The following is a 27,059-nucleotide window of genomic DNA, read 5'->3' on the forward strand; positions in this document are numbered from 1 at the left end:
TTCTGAGCAGCTGCTTCATAGTATTTGCCAGCTGTCTGCTGCGCGCGCCTGGTAGTTTTGGCCCCCCTCCGTGGGCCTCGCCGTGTCAGCGTGTGCTCCTGTCCCTTGCTTGTTGGGGCTTTGCGCGTCTGTGTCTTCTTTATCAAGTCCACGCTTCTCAACTGAGGAACTGTTCCGGCCTTGTTCCCTGCCTTAGGATAGACACTCATTCAGCTGTCCCCTTCGCTGTGTGTGTGTTCTCCTGGGTTGGGCTCTGCCTCCGTTCCTCCTCTTTCCCTTGGCTTGAGGGTGGTTCTTTTCTGCCTCTGGTACTCGCGGGGGGCCTTCTGCCCCTCTGGGTTTTCTGGCGGTCTCCCTTTGCTTCTCGGGTAGGCTTGTAGTATCCTGGCCTTCCCTTCTCCTTGTTCTTCCTTACTTCTCCTTGGAGGGGGTTGGGCCGTCTTTCCTGTCCCCATGACACATCCCCTGTTGGGGCCCGGTGTTCTTCCAAGCTGCTGAGGTTCTCTCGCACCCCTCCTCCCCTCTGGGTATGGCTAGGGTATCTATTCTACGTTAAGGAATCTGCGGCTAGTAGTCTCTATCAGATGTACAAGTTACTTACCTTCGGTAACGATGTGTCTGGTAGAGACGATTCTAGCCGCAGATTCCTTCACGGCCCGCCCTTCCTCCCGTTCTGCGAGGACCTTTCAGCTTGATCTTCTGCACTCGCCTCCCTCCGGGTGACTTTGTCTTCTCCGGGTGCTCTCTTTCACTTCCTCCCTGGCGGGATGCTTCGTTCTGTTTATTTGTTCCACTCCTACTTTTGTGGTAATAGGGCGGTAGGTTCATGTGTGCTTTTGCATCCCTGCACTCTGGTTCTCCAGTGTGGGGCCTACTCCTAATCTTAGCCCCTTCTCCCCTTTTTCATTGCTTGGGGTTTCTGACTCCTCTGCGGTCCTCTGGGTTGGCGGCTCTTGGCTGCGCCTCAGCCCTTAGCGTTTTACAGGGGATACGTTGCTCCTTGAGGGCGTTGTCTTGGGGTAATTTGTCGTTTCTCCTCTGTTCCGGACTTGTTGTCCTTCACTGTTTTAGATTGTGGTTGCAGTCTTTCTGTCATCTACCACAACATTTTTCACATGTTTTGCTGCCTCCAGGGAAGATGTCGCCTTCGCTTTGCAGAGTCGCTTCTCAGAGCGGTGCTCTGCTCTTTCCCTTCCATGCCTTTCAGTAATGCAGAGCTTGTCGCTGTTCCTCACCATTGGTTCCTTCCCCTACTGTTTCACTGATTTTTTTGCACACTGTTTCCATAATCTCACAGTTTTGTTTGTGATGGCTCCGCATTGTGGCGCGGAAAAGTTCTCTGAAGAAAACTGACGTCAGCGTGCCAGGGTGGGACTTATGTGACCTCGCTGACGTCACGTCTGTGGACAACGTCAGGGCGGGGTTGCGTGGTACCGCCCCTGGCGCGCAGAGATGCTGGGGCAATATTTTCTGGATCAAGGCTCACGCCTGGGGATAATTCTATGTTAAGGAATCTGCGGCTGGAATCGTTTCCACCATATACATTGTTACCGAAGGTAAGTAACTTGTACGTTAAAGAATCTGCGGCTAGAATTGTCTCTACCAGATACATCGTTACCAAAGGTAAGTAACTTGTACTTTTGGTCCTCTGGGACTTCTTGGTCTGAATCTATTCGCAAATCCACTTCTGGAGAGGTATTGCTGGGGTATCTATTTTAAGGTAAGGAATCTGCGGCTAGAAGCTCTTATGAGATGAACAAGTTTCTTAACTTCTATAACGCCTTATCTGATAGAGACACTATCTAGTCCAAATTCAGTACGGACCCTGACATCCTCCCTGTTCTGTGAGCGGATTCATCCATTTAGGGTAACCTTTATGATGTCCTTAGTGTCTGCACACTAGTGCATCAGTAACCCTTATGTGCTCCACTTTCTGACATTAAAAGGTCGCAAAAAGTAACTGATGTTACTGTGCTGGGATGGCACCTCTATAGGCACAACACCCGCCACTTCCTGCGCAGATTAATCGGCCAGCTCCAACGTGGAGCTGAATAAAACCACCTACCAGTGTGCAGGTGTACTGCTTGAAAAGATTGAGATTGTAAGGTAAGGCATCTGTGGCTAGTTAGATTCTTTACCAGATAAGGCATCACCAAAAGTGAGTAACATATATTTTCCACAAATCGGTCAGAATGCTGGTGCGCTTTGCCAGACAGTGCCGCATCGGGGAGTAAGACCCCAACTCCCCATTGCACAGATGAACAAAGTAGGAAAAAAGCTGCACTCCATTGAGTTTGTTTCAAGGATTCCTTTAATCAGACCAGCAACCATGTTACACTCCAACCAATGAGTTTCGATACACAGGTCCTTGTCATGACCAGTGAGTCCACTGTCGCTGTTGCATTTTATACTTTTCAGTGCTATTTCATTATTGGTGCAGGCTCACGGCCTATTCATAAAAATACATTCTGTCTCTAGTAACCAGTCAAAATTATACTAAAATCCATTTTGGCTGAGTGCCTATGTTTGTTCCCAAGCACTAAATATTTCCATTCCAAATTGCAACAGAAACTTATAAAGAAAATATGTAAGAAAATGATTTTGTAATCATGAAATCTACTCTTTTTGCCATTGCCATGCTATCATAAACCCCAGGTAAAGATCTCATACTGAACCAATATATGCTTTATTCCAGCATCTGTTATTCCTATTGAGGTAGCTAATGATGAGAGCTACAACTGTACAACACGTTTCTCATCTGCGTTGAGCCAGAGAGGGGTTTTTTGTTTGTAATCTGATGAACCTAGACTCCAGTTGTCATAGTATCAATGTTCTGTCACCACCCCTTTCACTTGAAGGTACATGTGCTGTGCCAGAGTATCTGATGGTTTTCCGGGTCTGTCGTACAATTGTAAATATTGTTTCACTATGGCATAGCTGGCGTTTTTTTTCCGGACAGCCTTAATGTGTCCTAGGATTCTTTTCTTTAGGACTCTGATGGTACTGGCGATATATTTGAGACCACATTCGCATTCCAGGGCATACACCACATATGTAGTCTCTCAGGTGATGATTTGGTTGAAGAGACTCTTTCTTCCGTTGAAGTCCTTAATTTCCTTCATATTTTGGCCAATCTAGAAAGCTTTGCATTTTAGGTATCTGACACATCCCTTTTTTGTTTGTCCAACCATGTTTGTTGTGATTCAATTGAGAAGTAGCTCCTCACTAGTCTATCTTTAGTAGCTGGTACCTTTTTGTTGGTAATGGTAGGTCGTGCTCCCACTAGTTGACCAATGCCATGATCATCACGTATTAGTTTCCAATGTTTGTTGTAGATGTTATGAATTTATGTGCGTTCTTTGCTGTGGGTCAGTATGATTCTTATTTTTAGATCACATGACCACACAGTGTAACACACTTCCCTTATAACACCGATAGTCCAGTCGCGGCTGGCTTTAATTGCGGGCGGAGGGGTCGCGCGGGGAGGGAAAAGGGTAAGGGTTTATTTAAAAATAAATAAAAAATGTACCTGTCTGCTGGCCGGGTCCCACCTTTTCTCAGCGTCTGATCCTGCTCTCCTGCCTCAGGCAGGAACAGGACGCAGTTAGCCTCCCTCCCCTCCCCTAAGCCAATCACAATGCTGCGATGGCAGTGTTGTGATTGGTGGGGACACCGCCCAGCCAGGGGCTTACGGTGAGGCCATTTTCTTCATGTAGGCTGCATTGCAGACTGCATGTAGAAAGGGCAGAGTGAGCATGACTGGTTTGTGCAGCCCAAGAGGGCCAACCAAACAGTCATTGCGCCTTCAGGAGTGGGCACACCACTCCTTCCCGCCCACTTGCCCGCAACTAAACATAAAATGGTAATAATGGGAAGTTATTACCATTCATTATTACTATTTTATGTTTCTGCTTCTCACACTGGGAGAAAGCAGTGGGGCGACGCTCCTCTGCCCTAGTGGAGGAGCCGCCCCTGTGATAGTCATCATTGAAAACAGACATAACCAAAACAGCTAAAGGGTGTGCAATTCTAAAAAGGAAATACATCAAACATATATACATGCTTTGCAAAAATAAATCCCAACGTTATCACCTAACAAAGCATCCAAGTAGACAATTGACCACCAGAAATGTTTTTACCAAAGGTAAGTATCTTGTTCATCTGTATCTTGTTCGTCTGTGTGTATCTGTTTGTCTACGTGTTTGTCTACGTGTGTGTTTCGAGGTCCCCGCATGCAATGGTGAAATTATTTGCTTATGAATTCAATGAAGAGTCCCATGATGAACAACTAGAGCTACAGGTAAGTAACTATATCTTCACTGTCAATCTGAGAGTCTGAAGGTGTGGTGCACAGCTTCAGACTCTCAAACTAATAGTGGGTAAAGAACAGGGAAGTAATTTCTGAATGCCCCAATGAGGTAGTCACCACTGGAAATTGAACTTGTTTGTGTAATTGTAGGAGCAGTGTCATATTTCACCTCTACAGCCCTGCTATCCATCTGCCCCAACATTCTAATTTTCATCAGGTTTTCCATTTATCATTGTTTTGTATAGGCTTCTGCATTCCTCACTCGTTTTTAAATAAAACATTACTTTCTTAAAATATGTTCAAACTAATCAAATATTTCTGACTTCAATTAAAAATCCCACAATAGAGAACAAGGATTACAAGCGATTTGTATCCGTTATTGGGGTATCTTCCATAGATTCAAATGCTTGAATCATCCCCGGTCTTCGAGGTAGGAGTCCCTCAGTACATTTCAAAGCAGCAGTAATAATCAATATAACTTACAATGCATTAAGACACTGAATTTAACAGCTTTTCCATATCATTCAAAAAGAACCAAACTCCAACCACTCAGGCAACAGCACCCTTAGAATTCTCCCAACAGAGGCATCGCCCCTCAGATTTTCACCGCAGGTTGTGTGAGAGCAAGTCTCTTTGAGCTTTGCTCAGTTCCTCTGATTTGCTGATTTCCAAATTGGTTCATTTGTGTTCCAGTATGTCTGAACTTTTCAAGAAAGGACTCTTTAGACCTTGTGACACCTCTGGTAAGACAAAGTTTCACTCAGAGATTTCCATAGTGAGTGTATTTATTGCCTTCAACCCACCCACAAGGTGAGAGACTGCAAAATCTTCAGAACCTTTTCTACTAAAACCCTTAAAGACTGTGAGGGAAGACTTTTACTATGGTTGCAGAAATTAAAAGCAAAAATTGTTATTGTTTCTGAGCATGCTAGTAGTGAGTGTTCCACTTCTTTTATACATCTGAGGAGAGGTCTTACCGTGAGTCTCCTCAGAGGATCAAACAATCCTTTAAAATAAAACCACCATGGATCTTTACAAAGCTCCTCTAATGAGGAAAGAGAAAAAGGGCTTCTGCAGACCCCAAATCTGAGCCTTCTACTCCAAATACAGTACTTCCATTAAAAGCTAGATCCTCCTCTGAAACAGTTTCCAAAACGTTTACGACTCGCAAATTGGTGAGTCGTGCATCTGGCCCTAAATGTCTCAGCTTCTGCCATCTCATATTCTTTCTGTAAATCGGAGAGTGGGACTATTTTTCCCCTTGTCCACAGGTCACCTGCCCTCAGTATACCAATGTGTCCCATTTGTCAAAGCCCGAGCAGGAGCCAAGTCTTCCCAACATCTCAGCCTCCAGGGGGGCATAGCTTGCTTCACCTTATTATTCCATCCCAGTCTCTTTGTCACTCAATGCCACAGGAGACTGTTTGGGCTGTTGGCCCCGTGAGGTACTGATGTTTCGGGTTCCAATATAGGGCATTTCTATAACCCCCCCGGGCCCATGAACCATCTATCCACCCGACATGATGGCTGGTTGTGTGTCCGGTTCACCCATTGATTTATAACTGACCGCTGAGCTGCCCAGTACTATGCTTGAATATTCCCACCATTGTCCGAGTGTGGTCACGTTTCATCGATGACATCTTTTTCATTTGGAACGGCGACAACAGCCTCCTCGATGAATTTGTTGCTTGGCTGAATGCCGCCAACATCAATCTGAGATTTACGGAACATCACAGCAACCTGAAGGTGGAATTTCTGGAAGTGTGGGTTCAACACAATCAAAACACAGTTTGTGTATCATTATATGTTAAACCCACCGCCAGAAATACTTTGCTACAATATGGTAGCTACCACCCTAGGAGTCAAAGGGAAAGCATCCCCTTCAGTCAATTTCTCCGGATCCGGAGAAATTGCTCCCAACTGAAGGACTTTCTGACCCAGGCCGACATCCTCAAAGTAAAACTATTCAACCGAGGTTACCCCAACAAACTAATTAAGGACTCCTTTAAAAGAGCGAGATATTACAACAGAGAGTCCATGTTCGAACCCAAGGAGACTAACTCCCTTGACAAATTGGTTTGCGTTACTAAACATTCTAATATAAACCATCGAATAAGACAAGCCATAAACTCATCTTGGTACCTCCTAAACATCGGGAATGATGAAATCAAAATTCCCAAACCGTTGTTTGCTTTTCGCCGCAACAAGAACCTTAAAATCTTTCTTGTTAAAGGGAAAATCACTGGGAAAAGGAACTCCCTCCAAACCGCCATCTCCGGACTAGAACCCATCAGGGGGAACCACCGCTGCGGGAACTGTCAAGCATGCCCCAATGCCCTAGTGGGGGACACCATTACTATCAACGGTCGTCTCATCACTCTCCCTGAGATGACCAATTGTCGGTCGTCCAATGTGATTTATATTGTCACATGCCCATGTGGCCTCATATACATCGGGGAGACACGCCGTGAGGCTAGAATCAGGATGTGTGAACACAAATCCAACATCAGATTGAAGAAATCTGCTGCTCCATTAGTCAATCATTGGCTGTCAGCTAATCACCGTGATATGGACCTTAAATGGTCCATCCTTGAGAAAATTCGTTCCACTCCTGGTAGAGATCCCAACATCATCAGAAAGAAAAGAGAGACGTTCTGGATTTTCTATCTAGATGCTGTTCAACACGGGCTAAACGAGATCATTCAGTGGGAAAATGCCATAACTTAACTTGCTATTGTGCCGCCAGCCCGCCCCTTGTTCTTCCTTGGGGGGACCCTCTCTTGAAATTCCTCTGCATTGATTCACCCCATATACTCCCTAAAATGTACCTTCTATGTACTATTACCATTCATTCTCTATATCCTGCTAGTTGGCAAATACTTATTGCTATTCTTTTTCATGTCATTAAAACCTCATTCCAATATGGCCACGCTTTGCCTACTGGAATTCTGCAGATATGTGGCGTTGTCCTCTTTCTGCTGCCCTGCTAGCTTACGTCACGCATCCCTCTATTGGCGGGAGACTCACCCTTGATCCTTTAAACCTGAAAGATTTCCCCGGACGAAACTGATCACAGACTCAAACCCGGCTGGATTTCGACGAACCCATGATGCTGCTCTAGCGAATCTGTAAGTTTATTGCTCTGGTTTTCCGCCGCGCCTCCTCAGATCCGACCTCTTAGGTGTCGGTTTACCTGTCTTAAGAATAGGCTCTTTTGACTGCCTCACGAGCGGCACAAACAAACCCAGAATGTATTTTTCTGGTGACTGTCTATACAATGCGATACCTAGCAATTTGCCCGTAATGTCAGTATTAACATCCCACTTTCGCGCTTTAGACTGCCCATCTTTATACATTCTGTTCCCTTATTTTTAGGAGACGAATTGGAGCCAGAAGCTTGTGCCATGTATTAATTCTTACATACTTAACTGGGCATGCTAAACACGCATTGACGATCGAACTACCAGCCGATCTCGTATCACGATAGTACGGCGGTGTACCTCTAATACAGGTGGGTTGTCGCCAACTTCGTTTAGACCTATGCGAATGGGAATCTTGTGTCTCCAACTATCAAGGGGCCCCCGCGCCCCCCCCTCCCCCTCCCTCTTTTTCTCTTATCCTGACAACGTGTATCCATATTCTCGTTACAGACTAACCTGCATCGATTGCAAGCAACTTTGAACTTGAGCTTACTTCTGCCCCCTAATCTGAATTGCACTAGCGAAAATCCGTTTTTTGCATATATGAGCATGTCGTCCAGATATCATCCGTCTGGTAGGTTTGGTTTTTTTCCCTCCCCTTTTCTTGGATCTGACCCTCCCCGCACCCCCTCAGCCCTGCATATTACCTTTTGGTAAACTTAGTATAGATATCTCCAACGTTTTATGTGTTCCTTGTTCCCAACAGACCGCCTTGGTCCAGAGATGAACTATTAAATTGAGTCACTCCTTCCTTGATCGGCGTAACCTTGAACCTTTTGCTTTAGGGGTCCACGCCTCAATCCCAACACGTAAGACAATCTATATGTATCGTATATGTGCTTTCTTTGCAGTGAATAGCAGCTAAATGGTCCGCTGTTTATCACAAATTGGTCTGTTTATTTTTTCCATTTATTTTTTCCATTTTTTTCTAAATATTCTAATTGATTATTACTCCCTATCGCTTTTATGTTTTTCCTTCTCTAGGAATTTATTATTTCGTTCTACTGTCGATGTATCTAATTTCTTAACCTGGAGGCGTCCTATACCTCTGTTCTCTATGGGTACCGATTGGACCCGATACTGAATCATGATATCCATATATGTGCACTATTTGAGCTGATCACCACTGAAAATGCATTATGTTTGATAATTATACTTGAGACTATTTGCACAATCTGTGTTTGCTATTTGTTGTATTTTTGTAATTCTTATGTATTTCCTTTTGGATTAAATTTAGGTATCACCCATGTCCCCCCCTGTTTATGTAATCTGCGCCCTGATGAAGGTGTGACCCCGGTCTGGGTCCTACACCGAAACATGCGTTGGCGCCTGTACTTCTGGCATCTTGCTATTCCGTTCAATTGTGTGTTTACTACCTGGATGATATATCCGTTCATCTCCTACACGACCATTGTAATGGAACTTTGCCATGTTGATTGTTTTATGTTTATTGTTTTGTCTTGAATGATTGTGGGTATGTATGTGTTGAATGTGGAGCGGGACATGTTGCTATTCTGAATATATCAATACTGTGTATTGTGTTTCTTATTTGCTGATTTCCACTCATTTATTTATTTTCACCTTAAAAAAAAGTAATTAAAGTATCCGATAATTTAAATTTTGTATTATATATAATGTGAAAAAAAGAATAAAACTAACCAGAAATGTATACCTTTGCATGAATCTTTATTAATTAATTACTTGCATTTTTGTGATTGCAGTTCAAATCTAGTGTTTCCTTTGACCTAGGGACCTATGTTTTAGGCCCATCTATATATGTGAGAGAGTGGGATTCTCTTTTGATTGTACTGTGATCTTTATACCCCGCTGTTCCCGCTCTCTATCTGTCCGTTGGGGTCCCCCTTGCTTAATTGGATATTCCCACCATCGTATCATCCCCTGACTTGGTTATGGACCGCAATACATTGGGGCCGCCCGTCCCAGAGTAGGGTCCTAACTTTCCCCTCTATCATGTTGAAATAGGTGTTGGGACTTTGTGTGGTGTATTTTGCAGGGCGTAGCGGGAGCATGGCAATGCCATCATTTTAAAAAGGGCAGCTCGGCTGAGTAGGGACAGCAGTCATGAGCTCCAGTGGAGCACATCACTCTGTTGGCAAATTAAAGGGCTCAGGAGATTATGCTTGTAGAAATGCTCAGGATCAGCTGTGACAAATATCCCTAAAATACAGGAAACCCTCCGTCACTATCGTTGCCCCACAGTTTGGTGGCATGGTTGGAGCAGGGCCATGCAAAAGATATATTATGGGTTTTGACCAATTTATGGAATATCCTGACTATTTTCCAAAGTTGGTGCAGATCTGGAGTATCCTGTTAATCGAAACCCGTGGCCACGCGACATATATGTCGTCTGCATACAAGGAGATTTTTTCCTTCCCACCCTTCAGTCCTCCAAAGTCCTTGGACCAATGGGTCCCCCCTTATCAAGATTACTAAGGGCTCTAGTATCATAGCAAATAATATTGGTGACAGGGGGCATGTGCATTTACCACCACCTGTGCTAATGGCTCCGCTTAAAGCAGGCGGATCCACGCCATGAAGTTTGGACCAACTCCCATACACTCTAGAGCTGCAAACATATAAAGCCATTCGACGGTATCGAAGGCCATGCGGGCGTCAAGAGAGAGTATTGCTGCGTCCTCTTTGATAGTACCTATGCGTACCATCACTCCTTGGTGGTGGCATAGATTAAGGGCCGTGTTGCCGCCCGGCATGAATTCTGACTGGTCCAAATGTACCAGTTTGCTCACTACCTGGAGCAGAAGTGTTGCCAGTATTTTGGCCAGAAGTTTGAGAGATTGGACGGTAAGAACTACTGTCCTTCACTGGCTTTCCCTTCCTGTGTATTACCGCTATGGGGACAAATCTCAGAGTTGCTTTGCAATATACCCCGTTGTTTGCTTTCTATGCACATTTGACACAGATGCGGAGCCACTTTGGAGGCAATTATTCTATAAAACTCTATTGGGAAGCCGTTCGGCCCCATCGCCTTCTTGGCTTCTAGTGTCAGCTGCTCTTCCGTAGAGGGGATAGGGGCAAGAAAATCGGCCAAAAATTCTCTGGACTCCTCTGTGGTAGCCAACGTTGCAGAAGAATATAGGTGTGCAAATGAGAAGCACAGGCTTCCTTTATTGCCTTCGGGTCCTTTAATATTTCACCATTGTCTGCTTTTAGAGTGGTTACCCATTGGTTCGCCTGTTCCTGCCTATGAAGCCATGCTGGGTGCTTTCCTGCCCTGTCTCAGAGGATGTACATTTTGTGTTGTGTCGCTAAGTGTTTAGTCCTGTCTGCCTCTGTTACTAGGTTCTTATATTCTTGGCTCTTTACGTCTAATGTATGTTTGGCTGTCTCATCTTGGATGTATGTGAGAGATAGTTCCCTGGTTAGTATGTCTCTCTCCAACTCCTCCAGCTTTTACCTCTTTTCTTTGTTATGACCAGCTGTGAGCGAGAGTGCTTGCCCGTTCAGTACTGTCTTGAAAGCCTCCCAAAGCTTCTTGGGTGAATCTACTGATCGCCTTAAAATATTTGTTGGTGGACTTAATGATATCAGTTTTGATATATGGGAACTTTAGGTACCAGAGCTTCAGCAATATTGTTTTAAGCATAGGTTGTGTCCCCAGGGTGTAGCGTGCCCAGATCAAGTGAAGAACCTAGACCTTAGGGGCCTGGCGGCGCAGGGTACGCCTTAATCTCCTGAGTTCACCTGCTTTGTCGAACAGAGACACGGGACACTCCGTTAGGCGTAGAAGATAGGGATTATTAGCTGCAGCTAAGTACAGTTGTCCCAGAAGTACACTCGGTATGTTCTTAGGAGACTGCCACTTTACTTCGTGGCGCACAATCTTTTATAACATACATATTCACAAAGAACACTCCCAATGCATGCAGGGTCAACCAATGAGAAGAATGTGAAAACAAGATATTAAGTAACTCAAATAAGCCCCTCTCCCAACTTTGTTTGTCACCCTTCCCCACAAGTTAATCAGTGGTAGTGTTTATAAGTCGGCTTGCAGGTGGCAGGACACATTTGTATGGCCTAGAGGACAGTTGTGAAATGAGAGAATACGAGTAAAGAATAGCGAAGGTCAGAGGATAAGATAAAGTCAGGAAAGAATGGTGCGAACCAACAGATAGTTGAAACAGGGATCAGTCAGACCAGACGAGGATTAGTGGAGTCGGCCGGACCCTGACACCAGCTATAAACAGAGGCAGGAGGTTATTTGACATGTTGCAGTAGGATGAGGGAAAACAACTCTTCGTTCACCATGCCGCCTGAGTGAGGGCAACACAAAATGGCAGAAAGACACAAAATGGTGGCTAAATACGAACGAGATCGGAAACTGAATTACCTCAGAGTGATCTGAAATGCCACATGTTGTATGTCTCTGAAGTTTTGTATTTTGTCAGCCAGTGCTATGATGTGATCAATGTGTAAAAGACAGTTGTGAGCTCCAGAGTGAGATTTGTATTGCAGTGTGTAAGGATTGATCTCACGCCACACATCTACGAGCCCAAGGGCCACCATGAAGTCAGCTAAGCTGGATCTAGTGCGGGGGAAATCTCTAGATGGATGACAATCTTTCTAGTCGCATAGCTTCATATTTAACTCTCCACCTATCATTAGGTCTCTGTCTGGTAGGTGTGGTATCATCGTACTCATTTCTGGGAGAGCCATTCTGTGGATGGCTGGGGGAACATATTTGGACATGATATTTAAACACCTTCCCTCCCAGGTACCAGTTACTGCAGCAAATCAAATTTACTCTGCTAATCTATTCAGGTCTGGTCTACCACAGAGGGTAGGAGCTTATGCAAAAGCATTCCAGTTCCTCTGGACCCTGAGGTGAAGCCAGCGTGTGCAATTGATCTATAACCCCACCTATCGAGTGCTTCGAAAGTGTCTCCGACTAAGTGGGTTTCCGTGTGAAGGACAACGTCCGGTGCATGCTGCTTTTTATTTTGAAGCACTATCCCTCTCTTGAGTTAGTCTCGTAGCCCATTAACATTCCAGGAGAGTAGTCTGAGTGACGTCTCTGCCCCCTATCTATCTTGAATGGGCTTATTGCGATCATCTTTGATGTTCCTGGGTGCTGGTCTCGCATGGCAGGAGCGTTTTATCTGTGTATCCATCCTGTCTGAAAGAAACTCGTTAGTTAGATTCCTCACCTTAGAATATCCCCAGGCGTCAGGCTGGATCCGGAAAGATTTTTGAAGCAATACCTCTTGCGCGTCGCTAGGCGTCGTCTGTGGCTCCGCGTCCGTCATTGGCGTCGTGCACCGGAATGACGTCGTCGGAGTACTTAGACGCCGCCCTCGCGCGCTGACGTCAGTTCTTCTTTTTTCTGCGCCAGACAGCGCCGATCCGGGAAGAGCTTACCCCTTAGTCAATTTTTGACTAAACTTTTTTGACTCTTTTTGGTCTTCTGTCGACTCGACTCTGGTGCCGGTAGGATGCCTGGGTTTAAAGCCTGTGACTCCTGTCATCGACTGATGTCGGTGACGGACCACCATCGCCGGTGCCTTTACTGCCTGGGGGCCGACCACGACGCGGAGTTGTGCCCCGATTGTCAGGCCTTGACCTCGAAGGCTAGGCGGGAGCGGTCCCGTAAGCTTCTCGAGCTTCGGCACTTGGCTCCGCGCCGCTCACGGTCCCGGTCCAGGAGGCGGTCCATCGCTCGTCGGGCTCGAAGTCGTCAGGTAAGTTGAAGTGATCTAAGAAGTCCAAGAGGCGACACCGCTCTTCGGACTTCCCTCGCGCGACTCGGCCGAGGGTCAGGGTGGTCCCATCTCCGTCGGAGCCGCAGGAGCCACGTCCGTCTCCATACCTGCCGGTCCCTGGGACTGACGCGACTCCGGCGGAGGTCAGTGCCTTCCTCTCGGCCATGAGGGGCCTGGCTCCGCCGTCGACGCCTGCTGGCGCGCCTTCGGGCCTCGCCGGCCTGACTGGGCGACCTCGCGTGCCAGCGGCTCCGGCCCTGGCGCCGTCGACGACTTCGGTGCCGACGCCGCAGGTCCCCGAGGGATCCAGGCCTGGATCTCTGCCGGCGGCGGATGACCTCACGACGCCTCCTCCGCCGGCGCCGACACCGGTTCCGTCCCCGGCACCGTCTCCGGATGACGCCGTTCCCCGGTTTAGCCCCTGTCCGGCCCGGCGCCGCTGCGGCACCGTTTGACGCCGCACCCGACGCCGATGGATGAGCGTTTCATCTACCGCCCGGCTCCGATCATTCCACCTGTTTATCAGGAATCGGATGACGGGGGCGACTAGGAGGGGTCTGAGGACCCTATGGCCCTACAGGGCCAACTTTCACAGGACTGGGCAGACGAACTGGGGGATGCCAGTGGTCTGGACACTTCCCCGGACGCTGGTTTCATCTCTCCTCCGACTGTGGCCTCGGAGGAAGGTGCAGCTTTTTCAGTGGTGCTGCGCAAGGCGGCCGCAGCCCTGGGGCTCGAGCTGCCTGCTGTGGCCGTGAGGACTAACGTCCTCACAGACGTGCTTCAACTGTCAGCAAGCTCCACTGAGCCTCTGCTGCAGTTCAATGAGGCCCTCATAGACTTTCTGCAGGGCACTTGGTCCAAGCCCTCCACAGTTCCTCCTGTGGATCGGAACGTGGCCCGGCGCCACCGCCCTGCTCCGGGCGACCCCAGTTTCCTGTTCCAACACCCCACCCCCGAGAGTCTGGTTATCCAGGCATCCACTTCCCAATCCTCCTTCCCGTCCGCTCCTCCGGATCGTGAATCCAAGAGGCTAGGATAGTTCGGAAAGAAGATGTTCTCTTTCCTGAGTTTGGGCCTGCGGTCTTTGAACACCGCTTGCCTCTTGGACCGTTTCTCCCACTCTCTGTGGGATACGGTGGAGGACGTGCTGCCCCTGTGTCCGAAGGAGGCCCGGACACGTCTCTTCCAGGCGCTTGCTGACGGGCGAGATGCAGCGCGACATGCCATACGGTGTGGACTAGACACCACGGACTCGCTGGGTAGGGCGATTTCCACCACGGTGGCGCTCTGGCGCCATGCCTGGCTGCGGTCCACGTCTTTTTCGGGGGATGTCCAGAGTTCCCTGATGGATATGCCCTTTGATAGCACTCGCCTTTTTTGAGAGAAGGCGGATAGTGCGCTGGCTCGTTTTAAGGACTCCCGGGCTACGGCCAGGTCTTTGGGTCTCTCGGCCCCACGGCTGCAAACTTCCGCCTTTCGCCCCTTTCGTGGCCAAGGAAGGGGCACCTCCTCACGTCCGCCTAACCACCGGCCGCAGACCCAACCTGCACACGGTCGCGGGCGTGGATTCCGCCGTGGCGGTACTGGAGGACAACGTGCCGGTCAGTCCACATCCACCCCGGCAGCATCCGCCTCAAAGCCCTCCAAGTCCGAGCTTTCAGGCCCATTCTACGCCAGTGGCCGGCAGAGTTCGCCATCACCTGCTCCACTGGCGATCCATCACTTCGGACTGGTGGGTGCTGCAAATCGTCCGAAGGGGCTACTCCATCCCCTTCGAGACGACCCCTCCAGCCATGCCACCGCAGTGCCACCGTATATCGGAGGATCACTTGAATCTTCTGCGGGAGGAAGTTACGGCCCTCTTGGCCAAAGAGGCCGTCGAACGCGTTCCTGGTCCAGAAGTAGGCCGTGGTTGCTATTCCCACTACTTTCTGGTTACCAAGAAGGGCTAAGGGGGCCTACGCCCTATCTTGGACCTCAGGAGCGTCAACGCCTTCCTCCGGAAGGAACGGTTCAAGATGCTAACTTTAGCTCAGGTTCTGGTTGCCCTCGACCCTGGAGACTGGATGGTAGCGTTGGACTTGCAGGACGCCTATTTTCACATCCCCGTCCTGCCGGCCCACCGGCGTTACCTGCGGTTCACGGTGGGTCAGGAGCACTTTCAGTTCACCGTGCTCCCCTTCGGCCTCACCAGTGCCCCTCGGGTGTTCACGAAAGTGATGGCGGTGGTCGCAGCTCATCTGCGCAGATCGGGGGTTCCAGTCTTCCCCTATCTCGACGACTGGCTTTTGAAGGTGGGCTCGTCCCAGCAAGTCGCCTCCTACCTCCAGACTACGGCCGACCTCCTGCATTTGCTTGACGAAGTCACACCTGAGACCCTCCCAGAAGCTCCTCTTCATCGGAGCGGTTCTCGATTTGGCGCAGTTCCGGGCTTATCCTCCGGAACAGCGGGTCCGGGATATTCAGGCTCTGATTTCCATCTTTCGGCCTCTATCCTGGGTTTCAGTCAGGTTGGTACTGCGGCTTCTGGGGCTGATGGCCTCCTGCATCCTGTTGGTGCATTACGCCAGGTGGCGAATGCGGGCTCTGCAGTGGGACCTGAAGTTTCAGTCGGCCCAGCATTGAGGCAACCTGTCCGACCATGTCTTGATCTCGGAGGGCACTGCGAAACAGTTGCAGTGGTGGCACACGGACTGCGATTGGGTCAGGGGCAGATGCCTCTCCCTACCCCACCCGGAGCACGTAGTAGTGACGGATGCGTCCCTCCTGGGATGGGGGGGCCATATGGGAGAGGCGGAGATCAGAGGCCTCTGGTCTCCGGCGGAGTCTCAACTCCATATCAACCTGTTGGAGCTGAGAGCGATCCGGCTTGCGCTGAAAGCCTTCCTTCCCTCTGTCCAGGGAAGTGTCGTGCAGGTGTTCACGGACAACACCACAGCCATGTGGAATTGCAACAAACAGGGCGGGGTGGGGTCGTGGACCCTTTGTCAGGAGGCTCTGCGCCTCTGGACATGGCTGGAACACCAGGGCATCATCCTGGTGGTTCAACATCTGGCGGGCTCTCTGAACGCCAGAGCGGATGAACTCAGCCGCCGGTGCATGATGGATCACGAATGGCGTCTGAACTTGGACGTGGCGCAAGGACTCTTTCTGCAGTGGGGAAAGCCTTGGTTAGATCTATTCGCCACCGAAGAGAACGTTGGAATTTCCAAGGCGGCACTCGCTCGGAGACGCTTTTCGGCGCGAGTGGAGTTGCGGTCTGTTGTACGCCTTTCCGCCAATACCACTTCTGCCCAGAGTGCTGAAGAAGATCAGGCACGACCGGGCCCAAATCATCTTAGTGGCTCCGGATTGGGCACGAAGTTACTGGTATCCCGAGCTACTCAGTATGTCAATCGATCCTCCGATACGACTGCCTTTTCAGGAGGACCTTCTGTCGCAGCAGCAGGGGACGGTCCTCCACCCGAACCTGTCCAGTTTCCACCTCCATGCGTGGAGATTGAGCGGCGACAGTTGATGCCATTTGACTTGCCTCCTAAAGTCTGTGATGTGATTCTGGCAGCCAGGCGTCCCTCCGCAAAATCGGTATACGCCTGCAGGTGGAACAAATTTGTGGCATGGTGCGCAGCAAAGGCTGTGGATCCCCTTTCCGCCCCTCTTTCTCAGGTTCTACTCTTTCTTCTTTCTTTGGCCCAGCAGGGCTCTGCTCTGGGCACCTTGAAAGGTTATCTTTCTGCAATCTCTGCTTTCTTACGGCTTCCTGATCAGCCTTCTCTTTTCAAGTCCCCTGTTGTTTCGCGCTTTCTTAAAGGCATTACTCACATGTTTCCTCCTGTCCCCTTCGTAATGCCTCAGTGAGATTTGAATCTTGTTTTGACCTTTCTGATGTGCGCTCCCTTTGAGCCCCTTCACAATTGTCCACTTTGTCTTCTGACTCTTAAGACTGCTTTCCTGGTTGCTATCACCTCGGCTAGACGGGTGTACTGCTCGATTTTCCCGGCCTTCCCGTGTTAAGGGAGGCCTAATGTGACTTCAGTCTCTTTCCATTCAAGTCTAAGGGTTAGAGTAGTGTATAGAGCCTATTTATTAGGCACTTCAACATGATCCTGTGTTCTTCCCCATAGATCAGGGTTTGCATATATATCCTAGGGGATAGATTCGTTAGCATTAGGGGTAATATGTTCTGTAGTAAGGGTATCTAATGGAGCTGTGCTGCATTCAGGCCTGGTAGGCCTTAAACGGGAGAGACTCCATCTTTCCTCCTGCTCTGGCAGCTTGGAAAGTTTCTAGGTCATAGGCAGTGTTTTAGTTAGGAGGTGTTATTCGCTTGGAGAGAACCGGTTCAGGCCGGCCCTTATCGAAGGATTGTATTCTCCTTCATGCCGAAGACACTACAACAGGCCGGCCGGCTGGGAACGTGTCCTTGGCACGGGGAGGTACAGGAATTTGGTGGGCGGCAGGTTTCGAGCTGGAAATTTCCATGAGAGAATGCACATCTATATTAGTGAAAGTCTGAGGCAGACACTGGCACTTGCTTCTAGACCGTAGGCGGCATCTGGCCGTTAGCAGAAGAGCTATTGCTTATTCCAGGGAAGACAGATGATGAACCTGAATCTAAAGAGGAGAGATTAGCTGATGAGGAGGAGGTTCCAGTGACTCGGAGGAAAAAGAGAAGGGAGTAAATCTGTGACTGCAGAGGTGTGACTTCCAGGCGAAGCCAAGGCGCAGACGGAAAGGGAACCTAGATGACCTTTGAGTATATAACCAGGTGACGTTAACCCTTTACTATTAGAGTATACAACTTGACCTTTTACTTTCCTTGCAGGTTGTCTATATATATAATGTATTACTATTAGAGTATACAACTTGACCTTTTACTTTCCTTGCAGGTTATATATATATATAATGTATTCTGCGAATGTGCATGTGGCATTTAAATAAAGTATTTAGCTTGTTGTACGTTAGCATGTGTTGTGTACTTTTGTATAGGAGGACAGTCTATTCTTTAGTCAGAGTTGCCTTAAAATGAACAGAGATTAATCCTGGTCAGGTAAGTGGTAACTGGATGAGGGGAAAAACAAGCCCCTCGAACTAAGAGAACAGGTTGTGCTCAACTAATAGTCTTTGTGTGATCGGATATATAGTAATCCCAATTCCCCTGTCGTGAATCACGGTAATAATAGGATGAGCTCGTGCTAAGGCTGCCGTGTAGGTAGGAGATTCTGGACCTGACTGACTTAGGTCGCGAGACTTTGTGTATCGCTGCCTAATAGGTAGGTAGGAGATTCTGGACCTGACTGAGGTCGCGAGACTTTGTGTCGCTGCCTAATAGGTAGGTAGGAGATTCTGGACCTGACTGAGGTCGCGAGACTTTGTGTCGCTGCCTAATAGGTAGGTAGGAGATTCTGGACCTGACTGAGGTCGCGAGACTTTGTGTCGCTGCCTAATAGGTAGGTAGGAGATTCTGGACCTGACTGAGGTCGCGAGACTTTGTGTATCGCTGCCTAATAGGTAGGTAGGAGATTCTGGACCTGACTGAGGTCGCGAGACTTTGTGTATCGCTGCCTAATAGGTAGGTAGGAGATTCTGGACCTGACTGAGGTCGCGAGACTTTGTGTATCGCTGCCTAATAGGTAGGTAGGAGATTCTGGACCTGACTGAGGTCGCGAGACTTTGTGTATCGCTGCCTAATAAATAGGTAGGAGATTCTGGACCTGACTGAGGTCGCGAGACTTTGTGTGTCGCGACCTAATAGGTAGGTAGGAGATTCTGGACCTGACTGAGGTCGCAAGATATAAATATATATATATAATAGGAATTCCCTGTCCTTAGGTGGTACATATATATGTGGTTATTTAGGTGTAAAAAGGCCCTAGGGAGGGGGTAACGTTCTGGTTTGGGTTAAAAAGGCTCTGTGGAGCAGGTTCTATCAGGAGGAAAAACCAAAGCAGAACATTTGGCGTCGTGAACCGTTTACGTATTCTGTGTGCGTTGTGTTGTCCCGTGTTTGCTGCTGGCGTGTGCGTGACTTTGTTTGTATGTTCTTTGTGATATACTGGTGTGTCTAGCCTTTCTTCTTCTTTCTTTTCTTTCTCTTCTTCTCTCTTTTTCGCGATCTGTTCTAAACAATGTACATATGCTTTTAAGTTGCCCATTGATACTCCCGAGTGGGATTCAATGCCTTGTGAAGGCTTAGCCCGTGAGTGGGCTGAGTAATTGGAAGCTGACTGTTACACATCACTTGATTTATTTGAATGGGGGCAGACAGTATGATGTGCTGGCTCCTGAGGTGAGCTCATTGTGCTAATTTAGACTTGGTATGTGTATGTTTCAGCGTGTCTTGTAAAGAGTGCTTATAAATAGCTTGCTACGTGAGGCTGAGAGGGCTGGATCCCTTTCGAGTGTTAGTTAAGGAATGCATATCTACTGTTTTCAGTTGTAAAGTGCATGTCAGATCTCAGAGCATGGCTCTGAAACGTGGGACTCCCTTGAAATTCCAGTCTCCGTAGTTGCAAGGAAGGGTGTTATTCAACAGGTGATTGATGGCATTTTGGAGAGAGACAGCGGTGTTATTTTCATGTGTTGGTTACCATGCATTACACATGTGGGCATTTGCAATGAGAACGTGGTGAGTTGTAAACAGAGCTGGTTGATGCCCAGTTTGCTAATATATCTTTGATGACAAAATTAAACGTGTACCAGGCTGTGAAGTTGTTCCCTTTGCCATGTCGACATGATTCAGGTGTGATAAGTGTAACAGAGAATGCAGGCAGGCTATGAGCTGCACAGGCGGTTTTAATTAATTCCTCTAAGGAGCTTTCTCAGCCTGAATGGAATGTGCATGAAAGTAAACAGACTAATGTTTTGGGCTTCACGATCATCGGTTGCGGACATAAATTAGATATGACAGTGTATGATACATTCTGCTTTAAAAGTGAATTGCAACAATGTGATTTTGGATGTGAACAGCTGATTTTGTACAATAAGTCTGATATGTGGCCACTTCATTAACATGAACATTTCTTTCGTGATTTACTTCTAGAGCAATGTGCCCTTTTTAGTTACAGGAAAGTGCAGGGAAATAATAGGTCGCTTTTGAATTCAGATTGCTGTCTGGGAGTCTTGCAGTGAGATCATCCAGCAACGCTGGGCAGGGCTCAGGCTTTCTGTGAAGTCCGAGAAGGAATTCCTACGGGAGGGGTCATCTCATCTCAGCTCCTCTCCTCCGTAGGTAGGGACAGCTTCCTGGACATAACTGTCTGGGAGGCTTGCACAGGCGCAGGCCCCCCCCCCCATGGGGAGAGTCGCAGACAGTCCAAGAAAGTTGGCAGGCGTGCAGTTCTCTCCGACCTTGAAGGAGATAAGGTGTGAGCTACAGACAGCCGGAGAAGCCTCTGCTTGTTATATTTGGCAAGAGGCCATTTAGTGTCCGCGGAGATTTGTGAAGGGGGGCAGCACCTGTGAGGGGTGCAGTGAGAGAAGTGAGAGAAGGAGACTGCCCCAGCCCTTCTTGCTGTGTATTGAAACAGAGGGATTTTTATCAAGAGTTTAGAGACTAAAGCATTAGTTGTATTATTACACGATTCCCCAGAGCTGGAGGAGACCTATATAGACAGAAATTAAAATATTGTACTTTTTGAAAATGTTCTTTGCAAGAAAAGTGATGCTTGTTTCTTTTTCAGATTCGCCCAGTTCTCCGCGTGTGAGTGGGACTCCCTTCTCCCGTGTGAGTGGGGCCCTCCCTCTCCCCTCCCCTTCCCTCCCCCCCCCCAAGCCTGGAGTAATACGAGACGGTGGCGGCTGATGCCGGTGGCTATCCAGACTGGATGGGGTCCTCCCTTATCAAGAAGATACAGCTGCTGATGTGTACCAGAGAGCATGATGGCCTGCTTCTTTCCAAGCGAAATGGGATCGGCGAAGTGTGGAACTGTTTCCTTCACGTGCGGCCAACTTTATTTACATGAAGGCGGTGTGTTTTTTCATACTGAAGGACTGTTTTTTTTTTTTAGGGATGGAGATCAATAGAGACGCTTTGCAGCGCTCAGAGTAAATATTTTCTGAGTTACTGAACAGTAATAACTTGTAGCTGTTGCTACTATATCTGAGTTTGACAGTGGAGTCTCCGGTTTAATCATTAGAAGCATTAGAAGCTTTCAAAAGCTTGATTGATTTATTTTCTGCATCCATTCAACATGTATCCGGATGTCTATGAGCTATTTCTAGCTGCACCTGAATTATGGCTACTACATGTGTTTGGAGAATGCGAACTTTATTTGCTCTACAGTGATTATCACATACCTTTGATGAGTTTTTTGCTGCTTTTCAAGTCATGCTTTGTTTTGAATTGTGTATTTTTGTGTAGCAACTTCAAAATATGAGTTGCTGTTTCAACATGTGCTTTTTAGTAGTTGTGACTTTTAATTTAGACATGTGGTTTTCAATGGTTTTTGCTTTCAACTGCGATATGCAGTACTTTCATGATCATTTTGCTTTTCACTTATGTAATACAGTTGCTATTTTCTAGATTTTTTTTTTGACTATGCGAATGGTGATGATCAAGGGTCATGGGGTGCACTGTGGTGAATCAGCCACTTGTGGTCTGACACCCTATGGTGACCCTCAACCACCACCATTCTGTACTGACTTAAGTGTGTTCTACCTTTTAGTGGAATAGTCTTTCCAAGAATAGAAGGTATGGTATGTTGAGGTGCGGTCTTGTGGGTGGTGGTGCACACATGTGCTCAATGTTGTATACTGAGGGATTTAGCGTATAATGTTATTTGGGTTAGGTGAATTATGATTTTGACCCATTGGCGTTGACGTGGTCTAATGTGATTCTGCCTTTTGACTCTACCTTGCTTCAAACTTCTCTGTGTGTGTAAGTTGTGTGGATGAGAATTATTGGTGTTCCTGCTTTGGCAGTCTATAATGCCAAATCTATTGAGAAAATGGCCTGCTGGATGGTGAAATCCATTAATAATACTTCTACAGTCTTATCTGACTTACTATTAGACGCCCAGGGTGAACGTAGAGCCATCTTGCAAAATAGAGCAGCCATTGATTATCTTCTGCTTAAACATGGACATGGCTGCTCGGACTTTGAAGGCCTCTGCTGTTTTAACTTATCTGATCATACACAATCCATTCGTGCACACATAGATAAATTGCATGACCTAACTAATGAAGTTAGGAAACACATTGATCAGGGCTGGTTTGACTGGCTCTTTAACTGGTTGCCAGACATGAATATGCTACGCCACACATTAGGTGGCATTTTGATTGCTCTTGTTATTTTGATTTCTATCTGGTGTTTTATTCAGTGTATTCCTTCACTGCTTCAATTCTGCACATCTGGTACTAGACATAGATCGGTTAGTTTTGTTTCATATTATTCTTCCACAGATGTTAGTTCTATTTAGTATGTATAATAGACTGAAGTCAAGGGTGGAATGTAGTGCTTGATTTTCCCGGCCTTCTGGTGTTGTAGAGCGATCCATATGACTTCAGTCTCTTTCCATCCAGGTCTAAGGACTGGAGTAGTGAATAGGGCCTATCTATTAGACACTTGTGACACAATCCCGTGCTCCTACCCATAGATCAGGGTTTGTATACATATCCTAGGGGATAGATTCGGTAGCCTTGAGGATAACCTGCCCTATAGTGAGGGTATTTCATAGAGCTGTGTTGAATTCAGGCCTGGTAGGCCTCAAACGGTAGAGATATTATTCCTCCACCGATGTTAGTCATGTTTATTGAATGTATAATAGACTGAAGTCAAGGGTGGAATGTACTGCTCGATTTTCCCGGCCTTCCCGTGTTAAGGGAGGCCTAATGTGACTTCAGTCTCTTTCCATTCAAGTCTAAGGGTTAGAGTAGTGTATAGAGCCTATTTATTAGGCACTTCAACATGATCCTGTGTTCTTCCCCATAGATCAGGGTTTGCATATATATCCTAGGGGATAGATTCGTTAGCATTAGGGGTAATATGTTCTGTAGTAAGGGTATTTCATGGAGCTGAATTCAGGCCTGGTAGGCCTTAAACGGGAGAGATATTATTCCTCCACCGATGTTAGTCATGTTTATTGAATGTATAATAGACTGAAGTCAAGGGTGGAATGTACTGCTCGATTTTCCCGGCCTTCCCGTGTTAAGGGAGGCCTAATGTGACTTCAGTCTCTTTCCATTCAAGTCTAAGGGTTAGAGTAGTGTATAGAGCCTATTTATTAGGCACTTCAACATGATCCTGTGTTCTTCCCCATAGATCAGGGTTTGCATATATATCCTAGGGGATAGATTCGTTAGCATTAGGGGTAATATGTTCTGTAGTAAGGGTATCTAATGGAGCTGTGCTGCATTCAGGCCTGGTAGGCCTTAAACGGGAGAGACTCCATCTTTCCTCCTGCTCTGGCAGCTTGGAAAGTTTCTAGGTCATAGGCAGTGTTTTAGTTAGGAGGTGTTATTCGCTTGGAGAGAACCGGTTCAGGCCGGCCCTTATCGAAGGATTGTATTCTCCTTCATGCCGAAGACACTACAACAGGCCGGCCGGCTGGGAACGTGTCCTTGGCACGGGGAGGTACAGGAATTTGGTGGGCGGCAGGTTTCGAGCTGGAAATTTCCATGAGAGAATGCACATCTATATTAGTGAAAGTCTGAGGCAGACACTGGCACTTGCTTCTAGACCGTAGGCGGCATCTGGCCGTTAGCAGAAGAGCTATTGCTTATTCCAGGGAAGACAGATGATGAACCTGAATCTAAAGAGGAGAGATTAGCTGATGAGGAGGAGGTTCCAGTGACTCGGAGGAAAAAGAGAAGGGAGTAAATCTGTGACTGCAGAGGTGTGACTTCCAGGCGAAGCCAAGGCGCAGACGGAAAGGGAACCTAGATGACCTTTGAGTATATAACCAGGTGACGTTAACCCTTTACTATTAGAGTATACAACTTGACCTTTTACTTTCCTTGCAGGTTGTCTATATATATAATGTATTACTATTAGAGTATACAACTTGACCTTTTACTTTCCTTGCAGGTTATATATATATATAATGTATTCTGCGAATGTGCATGTGGCATTTAAATAAAGTATTTAGCTTGTTGTACGTTAGCATGTGTTGTGTACTTTTGTATAGGAGGACAGTCTATTCTTTAGTCAGAGTTGCCTTAAAATGAACAGAGATTAATCCTGGTCAGGTAAGTGGTAACTGGATGAGGGGAAAAACAAGCCCCTCGAACTAAGAGAACAGGTTGTGCTCAACTAATAGTCTTTGTGTGATCGGATATATAGTAATCCCAATTCCCCTGTCGTGAATCACGGTAATAATAGGATGAGCTCGTGCTAAGGCTGCCGTGTAGGTAGGAGATTCTGGACCTGACAGACTTAGGTCGCGAGACTTTGTGTATCGCTGCCTAATAGGTAGGTAGGAGATTCTGGACCTGACTGAGGTCGCGAGACTTTGTGTCGCTGCCTAATAGGTAGGTAGGAGATTCTGGACCTGACTGAGGTCGCGAGACTTTGTGTCGCTGCCTAATAGGTAGGTAGGAGATTCTGGACCTGACTGAGGTCGCGAGACTTTGTGTCGCTGCCTAATAGGTAGGTAGGAGATTCTGGACCTGACTGAGGTCGCGAGACTTTGTGTATCGCTGCCTAATAGGTAGGTAGGAGATTCTGGACCTGACTGAGGTCGCGAGACTTTGTGTATCGCTGCCTAATAGGTAGGTAGGAGATTCTGGACCTGACTGAGGTCGCGAGACTTTGTGTATCGCTGCCTAATAGGTAGGTAGGAGATTCTGGACCTGACTGAGGTCGCGAGACTTTGTGTATCGCTGCCTAATAAATAGGTAGGAGATTCTGGACCTGACTGAGGTCGCGAGACTTTGTGTGTCGCGACCTAATAGGTAGGTAGGAGATTCTGGACCTGACTGAGGTCGCAAGATATAAATATATATATATAATAGGAATTCCCTGTCCTTAGGTGGTACATATATATGTGGTTATTTAGGTGTAAAAAGGCCCTAGGGAGGGGGTAACGTTCTGGTTTGGGTTAAAAAGGCTCTGTGGAGCAGGTTCTATCAGGAGGAAAAACCAAAGCAGAACAACGGGTGAGTGAGCTCCAGGCTCTGTCATCTAAGCCTCCCTTTCTTTCTGTTCATCCGGACAAGGTTGTCCTCCGGACTCGTCCTTCTTTTCTTCTGAAAGTGGTGACCCCCTTTCACATCGGGCAATCGGTCACTTTGCCCACCTTCTTTCCGCCTCCGCATCCTTCGAAAGAGGAAGAGAGGTTCCACCGTCTGGACCCAAAACGTGCGGTGTCCTTTTATTTGGACCGCACCAGACAATTCCGGGTGGACGACCAACTTTTTGTTGGATACGTAGGTGCTAAGAAGGGGAGAGCCGTACACAAACGGACCATCTCACGGTGGGTCGTCTTGTGTATAAAAGTTTGTTACTCCTTGGCGAAAAAGGACCCTCCTGTTGGGCTGCGAGCCCATTCCACCCGGGCCACAGCGGCGACTACTGCCCTGGGACGGGGAGTTCCCTTGCAGGACATCTGTCAGGCGGCGACGTGGGCCTCACTGCACACGTTCGCCAAGCACTATTGCCTGGACAGCCAAGTACGGAGAGATGGCTTCTTTGGCCGTTCTGTTCTCCAGGACTTTCTGGTGTGATCTTGGTTCGCAGACCCTCCACCAGGGTTGGTATTGCTGGGGTATCTATTCTAAGGTGAGGAATCTAACTAACGTGTTTCTTTCAGATGAACAAGTTACTTACCTTCGGTAACGATGTATCTGTAAGAAACATTAGTTAGTTAGATTCCTCACCGACCCACCCATCCTCCCCGCTCTGCGAACCAACATCTAGGGTTAAGGTCATCCTGTTCAGGGCCCTAGACTTTTTGGCACCAGTATCGGACTCTTGCATGGCTCTGCGTTCCTGGCACGGAAAGCTATGTACAAGAACTGACGTCAGCGTGCAAGGGCGGCGTCTAAGTACTCCGACGACGTCATTTCGGCGCACGACGCCAACGACGGATGCGGAGCCGCAGACGACGCCTAGCAACGCGCAAGGGGTATTGCTACAAAAATCTTTCCGGATCCAGCCTGACGCCTGGGGATATTCTAAGGTGAGGAATCTAACTAAGTAATGTTTCTTACAGATACATCGTTACCGAAGGTAAGTAACTTGTTCTTTAGCTTGATTTGAATGTTTCTGCCGGTCAGGGAGATACGTTAAATTTAGGGTCAAATAATGTGGAATCGGTAGTATATGAAGGAAAGGTCCCTGTTGTGACTCCTTGTTAATACAACTGTAACTATTACTATTCCCAACAGCCTGATAATGCCCTACCCTGCCTCCCTGTATGACGGTGTCTGAACTGCCCGCCTCCCCAACATTGCAGAGCACCTGTCGTCCTCCCCTCCGTGTAGTGGATGGGATGTGGACCTGCTAATCCCTCCCCGTATCAACCCAAATGTAAAATAATAAGGCATGGTACAGGTACGTTACACTACTCGATCATCCTGTATTCTCATTGCATCTCACTAGCTCCTACGTTCGAATGGATGGATAGGTGATCACTCACTGTGAACCAACATCTTAGAGTATATGTCTGGACTAATTGTGAGTGTTTCAATATTCATAGACTGAGAGAGTTTCAGCCAGTCCTTTCCATAACTGAATATCGCTATACGACTGATGTTGCCGAGCTTATGGGCATTATGAGCTCGCAAGCGTTGCTTCTCCAGCGGGCAGTACCTCTTTTGTGACGTCCATAGTCTCCGCTTTCGCCTGTCTGGGGTGTTTGGATCACTGAC

The 27,059-nt window shown here is 47.6% G+C and overlaps 1 long non-coding RNA gene across 1 annotated transcript; it reads left to right on the forward strand.

Annotated features, from left to right (window-relative positions):
* The first annotated feature begins 17,776 nt into the window (after positions 1-17,776).
* LOC146805547 (uncharacterized) lies at positions 17,777-24,351 on the forward strand. Its single transcript, XR_014967856.1, has 2 exons — positions 17,777-18,018; positions 20,933-24,351. It is a non-coding gene; the product is annotated as an uncharacterized LOC146805547 (long non-coding RNA).
* The last annotated feature ends 2,708 nt before the right edge of the window (positions 24,352-27,059 follow it).

Source organism: Triturus cristatus, chromosome 8 (assembly GCF_964204655.1).
Source record: "Triturus cristatus chromosome 8, aTriCri1.1, whole genome shotgun sequence".
In the NCBI taxonomy this organism is placed as follows: domain Eukaryota; kingdom Metazoa; phylum Chordata; class Amphibia; order Caudata; family Salamandridae; genus Triturus; species Triturus cristatus.